The sequence below is a fragment of the Pseudopipra pipra genome, chromosome 2 (genome assembly GCF_036250125.1).
Source record: "Pseudopipra pipra isolate bDixPip1 chromosome 2, bDixPip1.hap1, whole genome shotgun sequence".
Lineage (NCBI taxonomy): Eukaryota > Metazoa > Chordata > Aves > Passeriformes > Pipridae > Pseudopipra > Pseudopipra pipra.
Window position 1 is genome coordinate 51042317 of NC_087550.1, and position 14528 is coordinate 51056844.

A 14528-nucleotide genomic window follows, 5' to 3' on the forward strand; every position below is an offset into this window, starting at 1 on the left:
TAATAATAAAAAAAAGGCCATGCTTTGTCAAGGCCCAAGCTGTGGGGGCCTTTCTTGTTGGTTTAAACCAAGGCCTTGTTTTGACAAATTCTGATCTGTGCGGTTTTTAGATTTTCTGACACATTTTTGTTTTCTTCCCCTTTGGCCTGCACTCTTTGCACTCTGCCTTGTTGCTGCTTCAAAATCCTAACACTGCCTTCCCGGGAGAGCAGGGAGAATGCTTGTGAAGGGCTTGGAAGAAAAATAGAGCACTACAGTGAAACAGCAATAAGTGTTCATTTCCATGGTGATCAGCCCAATGGCACAAAAAACAACCTTGGGACTCTCAATAAGCCAATTACAAGAAAGGTTAAGAGGTTTATAGTGCCAGAAACATGCCATCTACATGAGAAAATAGTATCATTACTAGCAATCTATGCTGTTAAATACATTGCTGTCTGGTGCTGCCAGAAACATAAGCTGTTTATTTTATTTTGGGAGTTTTGGAAGCTGACAGAGTTTTCCAATGATATTGTCAGGCTTTGGTGCAGTACATCAAAAATCTACATGGTTAGATTATAAAACAGTTAAAACCAGTAGTAAAACAATTTGAACGCATTACACATATTGGATGTCACAGTGTTAATTAAATGGGTTCAGACTCTGAATTTCCTACAGATTTGTATTAGATCTTCACTTTAGATTTTTATCATAAAGACAAGGGATTGGTACATCATCTGTAATCAAAGAATCTCCTATAAAATTTTTGAAAAGAAAAAGACAATACCTTTTTTCTGTTGCAATTATAAAGTACCATTTAATGCGTTTAATTAATGAACTGGTGATTGTAGATTGACTCCCGTGTTGCCTACTGGGTTTTTTTAGGGAGTGTCGCACGCTGGCATGTAAACCACTATATTAGCTACTGGGGAAAAAAGGAAAATATTTATTATTTAATTTACTTTGCCCCTCTGCTTAGGAGTGAGGAGAGTATTACTGCCTTTTATGTTTTCTGCATTCAGCTGCTTGCAGTGTGAGCACTGCGGCTGGAAACCAAGCCCTTCATTCACAGAAATCCTAGCACTTACCTTTCCTTTTATTGTTAGTTACTGCTGCTTTAGTTCATGGTCTCTATGACAACTGTTTAAATTGGGATGGGCAACTGTCATCTGGAGTATTACTGAAAGAAAAGTGTTAGTGAGCACACAGTTCCATAGATAGAGCATTTCAATATAATCCAATTTTAATTGAGCTCCAGAGACTTTGATGTGCTGCCGAAGGTTGGGAGAGAGCTATTCCAGGGAGAAATTAAAGCAGCCCGGCAAGGCTTCACTACTTCAGACTGTCACCATTTTAAATAAGCATTAGCATCAGACTTAACCTTCCCTATGAAACATCTCACTTTTTCCCCCCCTAGTTTTTTTTTTTTTTTTCAATATGTATAAAGGCACAGACACTTTCATCTTTTTATATTCATTTCTATATTCCCTTGATTAAGTTTGAAAAGCATGTACTGGACCTGAGATGTATCTGAGGCTGTCTATTGGACCTTGCATTACAATTCATAGAAAGAAGTAGAAGCAAAGTGAGGATTAGTTTGCAACAGTCAAATGGCATGTGTTGGATTTTCTCTCTAAGACTGCTCTAAGAGTAACGTATCATTATGCTACAAAGTTGAGTGAGGACTTATTTTATCTTGGTTTCATCATTACTTCCCTTAATAAAGAAGAGCAAATATTTCATTGTAGATTCTCTTACTGAGAAAACTAGGTTCTTTCCATAGCTATGTGTCCACTGGCTGGGTTTTTTTATTGTCGTTGAATGGTTTTTTTCATGTATAACAGGCAAAAATAGTCATATAACATTTAGAATAACAATTTGCAGTTTATCTATGGTTTTGCACGGTGGGGGGATTAGATTTTTCTCTTACAAATGTGTGTACATGCAAAAAATTCTAAGAGGAAGGAACTTCATAATAATAGCGCAAAACTGAGGATCACTGTATATTTTCCAATATATTAATATATGTTGGACAGTATTTCAAGTTAGAGAGCTAAGACACATTTTTACATGACTAATTTTCCTGGCTTTTAATTACCCCAAAGAAAAGATGCATCTTGTGAAATTGAGTCTATTAGAGATAGACTGTTACATCGGATGCTTGTATTCTTTGGAAGGAATGTGATATGCATCAAATCCAGACTTAGCAGAAATTAAACCAATCACAGTACAGGCAGTAATCTGTCTATACAAGTTAATAGCATTTATTTTCTCCTTAAAGTAATTAGCCTGTTTCCCACAAAAAAAGAAAGGTAAGAATCTAGATTAACAGCAGAATTTGAGTAGTTGGCTGTTGTAATCTATTAAAAAAGTGGAAATATCTAATCTCTTTGTAAAGCTTGAGATGAATCCCATTTTATTAATATTTTTTAATTAAATAAAAGTTAAGAAGAAATTAATTGAGGCTATATGAGAGAATCCTTTTTGACTGGGATTGGCACACTTTTTTATAGTTGCATAGTACCCAGAAGTCCATAAAATTTAAATACCTTCTGTGGTTGAGCAGCTTGTAGTAGATAAAAACAGAGGCACATTCACACAAAGTACCTCTACATGCTGACAGGTGTTGCAGTAATTTCATACTGGGAACCTGGAGTTCACCACAGGAAAGCCTGTGAGTATGCCCAAATTTATGACATGCAGGTTTGCATTCCAGTTGGCTAGAAATTCAAAGAGGAGGGAACTGTATATCAAATCTGCTCTAGCACTTCCCCTAGCTATTGCAGATGTCAGACATCACATGTGGCTCAGAATCCATTTTTGGCAACCAGCTGAGTAGACTCTTCATATTCTTCCTAGTTTTCATGAGAATTTTTTGTACAGGATTAAACCCCCCAAATACTGTAATTATCTGTAATTTTGACATTTACATTGCTGAAATTAAACAAGCTGATAGTTATGGGAAAGTAGACACAGAATATACAGAATGCACATACAAAAAAAATTGTGTAAGTATGGCTCCATTTATTGAAAGAAATATAAAAATCATTTATGGAATTTATATATGCAGTTTACATTTGATATATGCTAATTTTTGCAGGTTTTATATTTTCATATTTTGGGGGGTGGCTTTCTCAGTGTCTAATGATAAAAAAAAAGTTATTTAAAATAAGTACAGAATGCATAGGTACTTTTCCTGTAATATTAAAGCAAAATAAGAAAAATGAAATGCAAAGTAATTAAATTAATAGTTAGCTAAAGCAGGCAGTTAACAAGCATTCCAAATGAAAATTCTCAGAAGAAACTTTGCTATTCTTTCCTTGCGCAGACTTAGTAATATTAGATAATATTCCATATATAATAATAAAAAGTACAGTAGAATTTTGGTTGCTGTTTGGACTATGAATTCCCAGTGCATTCCCAGTGCATTTCTCCAGCAGTGCAAAAGAAACTCGTCTTAAGCTCATTTTAAGTGGTTTAATAAAGTATTAGTTGGCACGGCAATATATTATGAAGATACTTTGATGTATGTTCACCATTATTTACAGATAGTGTAATTGTTCTTTGGGAACACTATAAAGTGACATAATGTAGAGTAACCCTGAATCTACTCTAAATTCTGGCACCGAGCAAACTGAGTTCCAGAAGTCATTGATGCTCCATACCCAAGACTTCACAGCTGAGTAGATGCAATTCTCTGCCATGTGCTCTAGGATGACCCTGTTTGAGCAGGGAGATTGGACCAGGTGACCTACTGTGGTGCCTTCCAACCTGACCCGTTCTGTGATTCTGTGAGCTGTAGAATTTTGAATTTTACAAAATGTAATGCAGAAATTTTGGGGATGGTGAGGAGGTTTTAGATATATAATATATACCACTTTATAATTAACGTATTTCTTTTAGCTTATAAAAATTAATTTAAAATATTTTGCTAAAATTTCAGCAGTAGAAATTGCTCCGATTATATTCCTAAATGTTGAGATTAATGAAACAGCTTTTGTATATTAAGTTAAAAACAAATATTACTGGGTTTTGATCAATATTGTATAGGAAGAGATATTAGGACCAGAAACTTAAAAAAATTAGGCTTAGTAGTAGAAAAAAAGTTCTATTCTATTTCCTCTTACAGATCTTAAATCATATGCATTCTGCACTGAATAAATCAAACGTGAAACTGTTAAAATCCAAGATGCTTCCACATATCTTCTGTATGACATTAAATTCACATCTATAAAAAGAGGGACATGAAACTGTCTTTCTACCTGTCATTTAGTAGAAATGGGAAATGTTTAAAAAAAACCAATATTTAGAGTTTTCTTAAGACCAATTATAGTGCCTTCAGTTACTGTAATGTTAAGGACTTCTAATATGGTACATTTGAGCATTTATACATTTTTTTAATTGCATTGCACTTTTGAATAAATATATGCAAATTCTGGGGGAAAAAAAAAGATCTAGAGAATTTTATGATGGCTTTATTTTGGGTAAGAACATGTCACATACTTAGGGATACCATACATTCTTTATTCTTCAAACTATTCCTACAATTTTTTTTTTGCTTTTGCTGAGTCCCATGACTTATCCTTAGTGCAAGAGAAAAACTAGTAATCCTGATGATGAAGTAAGCACACCAAAGGCACAATTTTAGAACATAGAATCACAGAATCATTTAGGTTGGAAAAGAACTCTGAGATAATCGAGTCCAACCTTTGACCAATTATCACCTTGTCAACTAGATCATGGTACTATGTGTCACGTTCAGTCATTTCTGGAACACCTCCAGGGGATGATGACTCCACCACCTCCCTGGGCAGTCCATTCCTATGTTTAACAACCCCTTCTGTGAATAAATTCCTTCTGATGTCCAAGCTGAACTTCCTCTGGCACAGCTTGACTCTTCACCAGCTCTGTTGCCCTTCTCTGGACTGACTCCAGCACCTCGGTGTCTTTCTTGAAGTGAGGGGCCCAGAACTGGACACAGGATTCCAGATGTGGCCTCATCAGTGCTGAGTACAGGGGAACAATCTCTTCCCTGGTCCTGCTGGCCACACAGTTTTTGATACAATGAGAAACACGAGTTTCTAGTCCTTTCTGATAATTGCACGGTCAAATCCATCAGAAACCAAGGAGCCTAGTTTCACTTTTTCCCTATGTTTGAAGGGATCAGGTTGCCTTCTGTCTTGGCAAATTATGACCAATGAGCAATGTTTGCTTTGCAATCTTTGCAGAAACATGACAGAAGTCAGAGAGCTTCTCTTTCTATTGCTTAACCTGTTGTACATGTGCAGGAGCTTGCCAGGAGCTGCTTCCCTCTGCCTTTCCTTGGGGCAGCACAGAACTGTGGCAGCTCACTCATGCACTGTCCATCCCGAACCAGTTAGGAGCACTCATCCAACTCTGAGCTGCTCATTGAGAGCACAATGGTGAGGTGGAGTAGATGAAAGTGTTGGGGAAGGGTGTCATTTGGGTTCACGTATCTTTGAGTTAGAAGGGAACTGAATCTGAGTGCCTATCCAAACTTCTCACTTTAGGCAACAGAAAACTTGTTTGTTTTCATGCTGGTGTTTGAATCTAGTCTTGCAACTCTTCTCAGCTAAAAGCCTCACAAATTCTATGAAATACAAGAAATTCACTAATATTTCAAGTTTAATAAAGCTACATTTTCTGTCAAAAACTATTTAATGAATAAATATCCTACTTTGATTTCAAGTTACAAGAATTTATCAAATTTGTAAATATTATGAGTCCTTTCTTTCCACTGCCTTACTTTTGCTAAGGAGAATAAATCAGCTAACAGAAAAGAAGATCTCTATTTTTTCTTCCTGAAAAAAAAAAGTTTTTACTCAGATCCTGTCAATTTTATGTCTTTTTTAGCATGTGCACTCAACTGAAAATGTAATTTTTGCAGTTCTAATTGAAATAATTTGATTGCATTTCGCTGAATGTGGTGCTGGGGCAGAATTGCTTGGAGGAGTTTGAATCTAAGTACTGAGATCACTGTTCGCCTGTTTGGGTTGTTCTCTGAGCACGAGCTGTAGAACGAGAATGGAATCATCAGTTCTGTTAGCATTTCTCACTAGATTTGAGTCTGGCATCCCATTGTGCCAAAGTTAACAAAAAATCATCTTAAACCTTGTGAGGTAATTGACACAATCTGCTTCAATCCTGTTGCTGACTATAACTAATTGAGCATTTCCACTTTGAATTTTGCACCATTATTTGTTTTCTCAATCCCTGTGTTTTGAGTCGAGCTGTGCTCTAACACAGTTTTCTATGGCACTAGAATGTATTTGTCTTCTACTTCTCCACATGTACTGTTGCCCAAGCAATCACTATCAGCTTTATTCCTGGCTTAAAATCCTTAAATCAGCTGAAACCTTTGCTTAGAACAGTAATTGTTGGCTTTGTCTTCAAGTAGAGCCTAAAAAAGGCCTCTGCTTACCTTTTCTAAGTTGATGATGTCTTATACTACCTCTTCCTGATGCTATTCTTCCCAAGAATGTCAGTCTATTGCTGGAATTTCATGAGTTGCCTAAACTGACTATCTGTTTGCATGTTGCATAGGGAGGAAACCAGGCAAAGGCACAGAGATGTATAATGTCCATAAAATCAATGATAAAATAATTATTATTTAGAATTCTGTTGACACAAAGGTAATATTTTCCCAGGTCAGCAGCACTTATCCTTATATTTAAAACTATGCATTTGTGTTTCACAAAATCAGTGTTAGAAAGAATACATTTAGAATACATAAGATATTCTCTTTGGATTATTTGATCTGGATGTTAACATTCAGCAGCAGCATTTCCATAGCTGGGAGCAGGGGTTTTTTTAACACTAATTACTTTATTGCAACTACTTCTCAAAAAATCCCAATATCCTTTCAATTTCTTGCCTAAAACACAAAATCATAACATGCAAAACCATTTTGCCAATGAAAAGAGAAAAATGGCCTTCAAATGGACCAACTTCAAATAATTTTTCAGATGACTGAAAATGAGTGTGGGAATAAGAGCGTCTATTGCTTTCAGCTGAGTGGGCATTGTTTTAATAGATACTGAAGTGGTATGCTGACCAGAGAAATCAAATTTAGAAAAGGTTTGGGTGAACAGAACCTCATGTTTCAAGACAAGGGGCCTCTCGAAAGCTTAAAAAAACATTGGAAGTAGAAGTATAAGCTGAGAATATTTGGCAAGGAAGTAAAGCCCAAAACCACAAAAATAATATCTGCATTTTTTATATCCCTGAAGACGAGGAGAAAAATGAAACAGGAGTGCCAATATTTATTTTTTAAAAAAGTCTTAAAAAGAGTTTTAAAAACTGAAGTGAATTGAGAAATTGTAATGTCACAATACTCAGCTCATCCTGCACAGCATAGCATTACAAGATCTACTTGGAGGAAAGCTTTTAGGGCTTACAAATAAAGAAACATTTTACACAGAAGCTGGTTATAAAGGGGAAAAGAGACCTTAATGTAAAGAGAAAGTGAGAACATTTTACTAGACCAAAATGTGCAAAGAAAAAATGATAGCATAGTATTTTGATGAAATTTACTCCAGTGTGACTGTGGGAGTTGAGGCAGAGGGGATGTCCTTACAGTGGTTTTAAATGTATGAAAAAGTAGTAAGAAGTCAATGAAACACTAGGACATTAAATTAATTTGATTTGCCCTTTCTGTCTGTTTCCATTCTCAGTTTCCCATTTTAGAAAAGCAAAATACAAGGTGTTTCATTATTTGAACTTACGTGATATTTTCTTAATAAATATATTTTCTTAATAAATGTATTTTCCTTTTACACTTACATATCTTGACATGATATATCTCTAGTTACAATGTATGCTTATTTTTCTTGCTAAATATGAAAGTTGGTCATACTCAGTACTTCATTAAAAATTTTGAAATTATACAATGCCTGCTCAATATAGTATTTCATAAACCCTAAGAGTCTGATTCCATGCCATCGATGTCTGTCATCCCAATCTGTATTTAGAATACATGAAGGAATCGTGCAGTCTGCCATGTACTTCTAATGAGCTCTTGTACTGTTAGATTCTTCTGGAGAAGGTTTGCTGTATGTGCATATGAGCCATTTTTCTTAACCTATGAAGATCTGCTTTCAGAATTTCACATTTTCCTTGAAGCAAATAGCAATGCTAGAAAACTCTTGAAGATGGAAAATCCAAATCCCTGACAGGAGAGAATAATTTTCAGTAATCATTTTCATGTGTTTCTAACCTCTAAAAGCATACAATGATGCCAAACTTTTATGAATACCTATTGTGTACCTGGAACAGATGCATAACCATACTTCTGTAGTTGGCTCTAAACAGCACTCTGAAGAATATCCATACACTGTGATCTGTTTTTGTGAAGTCCTCCATGTTTTCTCCTCCATGGAGTGTGTCCAGCGAAGGGCAACAAGGCTTGTGAAAGGACTAGAGAACATGTCTTATGAGGAATGGCTGAGGGAGCTGGATTTGTTTAGTCTCAAAAAGAGGAGGCTTGGGGGGGGGACACCTCATCACTCTTTACAACTCCCTTACAGGAGGATGTAGTGAGGTGGGGGCCAGTCTCTTCTACCATGCCTGCAGTGAGAGCATGAGAGGAAATGGCCTTAAGGTGACACAGGGGATATTCAGATTAGATAGTAGGAAAAATTTTTTCACTGTTAGTGTGGTCAGGCATTGGAATAGGTTGCCCAAGGTGGTAGAGTCACCATCCCTGAAGGTGTTCAAGAGGCATCTGAATCTGGCACTGGGTGATATGGTTTAGTGGTTTCGGGGTTACAGTGGCAGTGCTGGGTTGACGCTTGGACTTGATGATCTTAAAGGTCTCTTTCAGCCTTGACAATTCTATGATTCTTGGCAGGCATTTTTTAAGTGCTGAGGTTGCAAATTTGGAAGTATCCTGTAAGATGCTGATGTAGGGAATGTATCAGGTAAGTTCAGTGGGTTTTATGGTTACTAGGATGTTACAAAATGGTTAATATGAAATCAGCTGCTGCTTTGTGATTGAAGCATGGCTTTGCTTGCTATTTCAAATATAACTATAAAGGTTAGTAGCATTTCCCACAATGATAATGTCTTTTTGCCTCCTCTCCTTGGCATCTATTATTATTATTATTATTTTCTGCTTATTCATATGCAAAAAAGACTAGGTGACACAACAAATAAGATTCCAGCTTTTTCATTATGAACCTCTTAACTCACTGTATACTTAAAAGCAGGAGGTACAGTTTCCACCAGACAATATGGAGGCATAAGACCCAAGCAGAACTTTTTGGGTAGTTCATGCCCATCACAAATGTTTGGTTATTTCTCAGGAGGAGGATAGTGTCAGACTAACAAAAATATACATTGTTGGTTTTTTTTAAGTTTAGAACAGAATTTCATTGTAAAAAGCACTTTCTCAACCTCAGGGAATATTAAATATTCATTTGACAAGGACAGACAAGGGACCTTCAGACAGTTTCTCTTCTCTCCTTGGTAGCTGCATTCACAGAAAAGTCTGCCATGAAAATCTGTGTGCAAGCTCCTGACCTGAAAACCTGGAGCAGCAAGGCTGCTTTTCTTTTGTTCATTTTGGTAACATAGGTTTAGGGACTTCAGCGTAACTGAAATGAACCAAGACTTCCTTTCTTCTGCTCAAGGTTGAGACATATGAGATAGTTTGAATAGGATTTCGGTTTGTACTTCATTCACCATCACCAATTTTTGGAAGACAGATTACCTGCAAGAGTAAACTGTGAGTCTAAGAGACCACAGTATATGTAGATGACAAGGGCTTATTTTGTATTGGAAGAAATACAACTTTTCAAGCTCAGTTTAAAAAAATAAAAAGACAAAAAAGGCACAGAATATAGTTAGTGCATAAATAAAATAGTTGTATCTAAAATTGGCAGTGTTAAAGAAGACATGCTGAGTTTGATGAAAAATGCAGTCCTGCACACATAATTCAGAACACTTAAAACACTGAAAAATAGACTTGAAAAAGATAATAAAATTAAATTGGACTGATGTAGGAGGAGAATGGGAATATACAGTGTGGTATTTTTAAGCATATGTCTCCAGACTTCTGAATCAAATAAAAGTATGAAACATTTCTTTGAGTTGGGCTACAAAGACACAACAGCAACCCACAAGGCTTTACTTAGTCGAGACAAAGCTATTGAAATGCAGAGTGAATGCTTTCTGAAATTATTAAAGCTGAAGAAGTAGGAGGGGTAAATCAAGGAGAAAAAAAGGATAAATTCATAGAAGTTTCTTGCATCTCTAGAGGAAAAAGAAAATGAAATCTACCATGTGGCAAAGACAATACCCCATGTTGCCAGGTAGCAGAGCCATCTAACAGATAGATGGGATTTTGATGTCTACACTAAGGACGTGCCAGAGCTCTTTTCCTTGATGTTCTAACTAAAATAGTGGCATCCAAGTTAAAGATTGTAGTAGCTGCACTCAAGCACTGAACCAGACTGTCTTTATAAAATGAAAAAGTGTCTTCAGGACCAAAATTACAGTATTCTTACAAGTCTTTCTGATCGTTGATAAAGGAAAATGCATTTAATTTCAGGAAATGGCTATTTTATTCAGAAAACATGGCTCTGAGGATCACTTTCAGACTCGAAAAATAAATAATCTATGGGAATTTTGAAATGAGCCGGCTCTACTACAGATAAGTACAAGGCAATCGTGTCCCTTACTGCTCTTGTTTGATAGTATTAGTATAAAAGGTAGTGAGTAATGAAGGAAATCAGGGAATTAGTGTTTTGAAAAGAAATTAAAAAAAAACAACAAAAAACCAAACCCACAGAACATATCAACAAAATTATATTACATGTTAATGGATATATGTGTTTTGCATTAGATATTAACAAAGCTTGAATAATGTTAAAAGTATCAGTTGATACTTTCATTGAGAAATCAGGTTAGAATTGAAATACCCTGAATCAGAAATCTGGTTTTAAAAGACCAATGATGAATTAGCACTGAAAATGGCAGATTCAATTCACATACATAGGCATTAATGAATTACCCAAAAAAGCTATTTTTTAAAGAAGGAAGTATGCAACAATTCTTTGCAACAGTATGTGAAAAGAATTCACAGACTGTTCATAACATGTAGTTAACAACTGAGAATAAATAATACTTGTACTGGTTGCTTTCCTTGATTTTTTAATAGCACCTGATTTTATGATTATTTCAATTCCAAAAACAATTAAAAGAAAAGGGCCAGAATATCCTTTTGCATGCTGTGTCTGGTGCTATGAGATACTGAGAAATGCTATAAAGCAGCAAAAATAAGCCTCAATACATAAGTGTTCCTTCTGTGGAGATAATCTATCAGGCATTCTAGCAGTATTTCTGGTTTTCTGGTTAATGCAATGCCTCAAAATTCCAACTGTTAATTAGCAGTTAATTATAAATAATTGAATAATTACTGATATAGATTTATTACTAAAATGTCTTGACTCTTAATTGAAAAAAAAATCTTGATTACATCAAAATAAAATTAAAATAATGAAGCCTTCACATTTGAACCAAGTAGGAAAGCACTGCAGTAATGGTTCTGCTTCTCTTCTGTAGAGCTTTTCATCTGCATCCCACACTGCTTTACTAATTTAATCTAAATAAATGTCAACAATAGATGTTTTTCCATATTACAGAATCCTGAGTTTTAGAGAATTCTTATTCCCCTGTTAGGTGGGAGCTTCGTCTTGCTGCAATGCATCCTAGCAAATTTTTGTTGTCTGGCCCATGGACCCATTGATATTTTTAAAACATACTCATATTCCTGAGCGAGTGAAAGGGTTTTACAAGGCGAAATGTGCTTTAAACCAAACAGCTGCAGCTAATATTAAAATTGAAAAGTGTGCTTGGGTCAAATGTAGATATTGGCTGATTGGTTTTTATCTCAGTTTATCTGAGATATATCTAGAGTTCTGTGCTTAGTCATGAAGTTTCAACCATTAAAACAGGCCTAGACAAAAAGTCTTCATGACTTTTTTTAGGAGAAAAACTCATAAAGCTATCAAGATAAGGAGCACTGACTTTAAGTATAAAGAACGAAATGTTGGATGAAGAAAATTGTAATTTTGGCTTCAGATTACTAGGTAATGTAATTTCAGTGTCTTTTGGTTAATGAAGTGATTGTTTCCATGTTTTAAGATAATGAAATATATAATACATACAGTCTGTAAAAACATGTAAAATAGCCAGGACTTAATTCATGTGATATGAGAAAATGAAACACTAAAAATCATTCTGGAAGAAAAAAATTTATATAAGTCTTTTAAAGGATTCAAATTCAGCAAAATTAAATTACTTCAATTTGGCTGTTATAAGAACAAGAAAGAATCCTGCAAAAATGTCGGTTATATCTGCTGTAAATTGTAGATATCTAATAACAGAAGGTTTAATGCATCACATGAAAATGGTGTTAGATGAATGTTATGGAGAATGGCAAAAATGGGTAGTATATCTTCGACAGGAAATTGATACAACAGAAATACTGAAATAATTGAGATTATTTGATAATGGCAATGATAATCTGATATTTGTAGAACTAATAGACAGTTAAGAAGAGTGTAATTGAGGACGGTAATTGAATTATAGACTCCTTCCTTTCCTCTGATTTCCTATCTGTTCTGCTGTTGTACTGGAGTGCTATCTTAAGCCATTCATTTCATAGTGGGCTGAATGTACTTCTGCGTAGTTACAATTGCTTTATACTTAATTAAATAGAGGAAGGAGTAAAAGGCAACCAGTGTATGATTGATTGATTTAGTGTTGATCTATAATAACTAAGCTGTGGTATATATCAATACATCATAAATGTATTACTGTGAATCATCTAAAATGCTAATACATAGGATATAGCCAGTATTAAACATTTTTCTTTACAAAAAAAATAACTAGAAATGTTTTTTACATGAAAAGTGATATCCCAAAGCATGGTGTTTTGTCAAGAAAATAATTCTTTGGCAAATCTTCTGGCTGCTGTAAATCTGGTTACACTTACATACATTTAAACTCCTCTCTCTAAGAGACTGTTCTCATATTTTAGGTTTTTAAACTTGAGCACTTTCCTCCTCCATATCTTAAAAACCTGTGAATTTACAAAAATTATATATCGGATAGCATCAGAATACATTCAAAGAAGGTGGGTGCTTAAATCTTCACAGTCATTGTTCTTAACCACCTGAATTTCACATACATGATACCAGCTGTATCCTAGCATCTGATCTCAATGAAAAAAAAAAGAAACAGGGAAAATTTGGTTTATTTAGCTTATCAAAGAGAAAGCTAAGCAGTAACTGGATCCAGTCTGTAATTAGCAACACAAGAAAAAGTCATCTGATACTAGAAGACTCACAGACAAAGATACCATGGGACCTACCGGAGTTCAAAGTAAAAATAAGGTGCAGATTTTTAACCATTGTAAGAGTTTAGCCTATGAGGTAGTAGTACACAACTGGCCTGTGTCTGAATGGAAGGAGCATATAGTTTCTTGCATATATCTGAGGGATCTCCAAAGAAATCAAGCCCCTCACCTTTTTCCAAGCTGTGTTTAATTAGGGTGGAGAGCTGAGTTGAATGAAACAGTGCCATCAGCCACAGCATTGTTCTAATTTTTGTCTGTAATTTATTCTAATGTGAACAGTAGAGGGGAATGAGTGTGTTCCTCTGACCAGTTTCCATCAGGGACAGAATTAACATTTGAACACTCTTCTATGTGCTGAAGCGCATTTGTATTATTGCTGTTGTTACTGTCATCTCTGAAATAGACTCATCATGGTTATGAGAAAAAGGTTGTACACCAAGAGCGCAAATTTAAATTAGCTTTTTCATATATGAAGACATTGCTAACTTGAAGCTGCATCAGTGAAAAAACCGAAGGAATACAATTCCCATTACCTCAAGCATGAGGGATCACTGACAGCAGCAGCATATGGTCTTTCTAACATTTCCCTGTTCAGAAGCTGGGGTAGGTCATGATTACAGAAAGTAAAGATCTCTGAACGAATAGAGCATTGCAAGCTGGTGTACTGACAGTTTCTATGTACCTAATGGAGAACAGAGATATTCAGTCTCTCCAGTCTGAAACCTTTTTGCATTTCTCTTTAGCAAAGGTGTTCACTGTGGTTTTTTCACTGAGGCAGTAACTCTCAGTGACTGCAGCCTAGGCAAAGGCAGAGTCAAGAGCCTGGGAAATGCAGGTCGGTGTAGTGAGGGTCCCTATTCCAGACAGCTGACTCCTTGTAGGAGTGTCATGGCATAATCCACCTGAGCAGATGTGGAGGGCTGAAGGCAGCCTTCCATCTAATGAAAAAGATTGGAAAAAGGTTGTTTTACAGTGCATGATACTGATGAGATGGTAATCCACAGAGGAGATAAAGCTGATACCTAATTAAATTGTGTCTTTTTTTTCCTATTTTCCTGAACATCCTGAACACTGAAAGAAAAGTGAAAAATATTATTTAAGTATTAATATCTAGTCTTAGATCTACATTCAACTGAGAAACTGTCAAACTGGAAAAGCAATGCTAATC

General features: G+C 35.5%; 1 protein-coding gene across 11 annotated transcripts in view; it reads left to right on the plus strand.

Annotated features, from left to right (window-relative positions):
- Positions 1–14528, plus strand: part of NBEA (neurobeachin) — a 473951-nt gene that overhangs the window by 354469 nt on the left and 104954 nt on the right. The window lies entirely within an intron of this gene.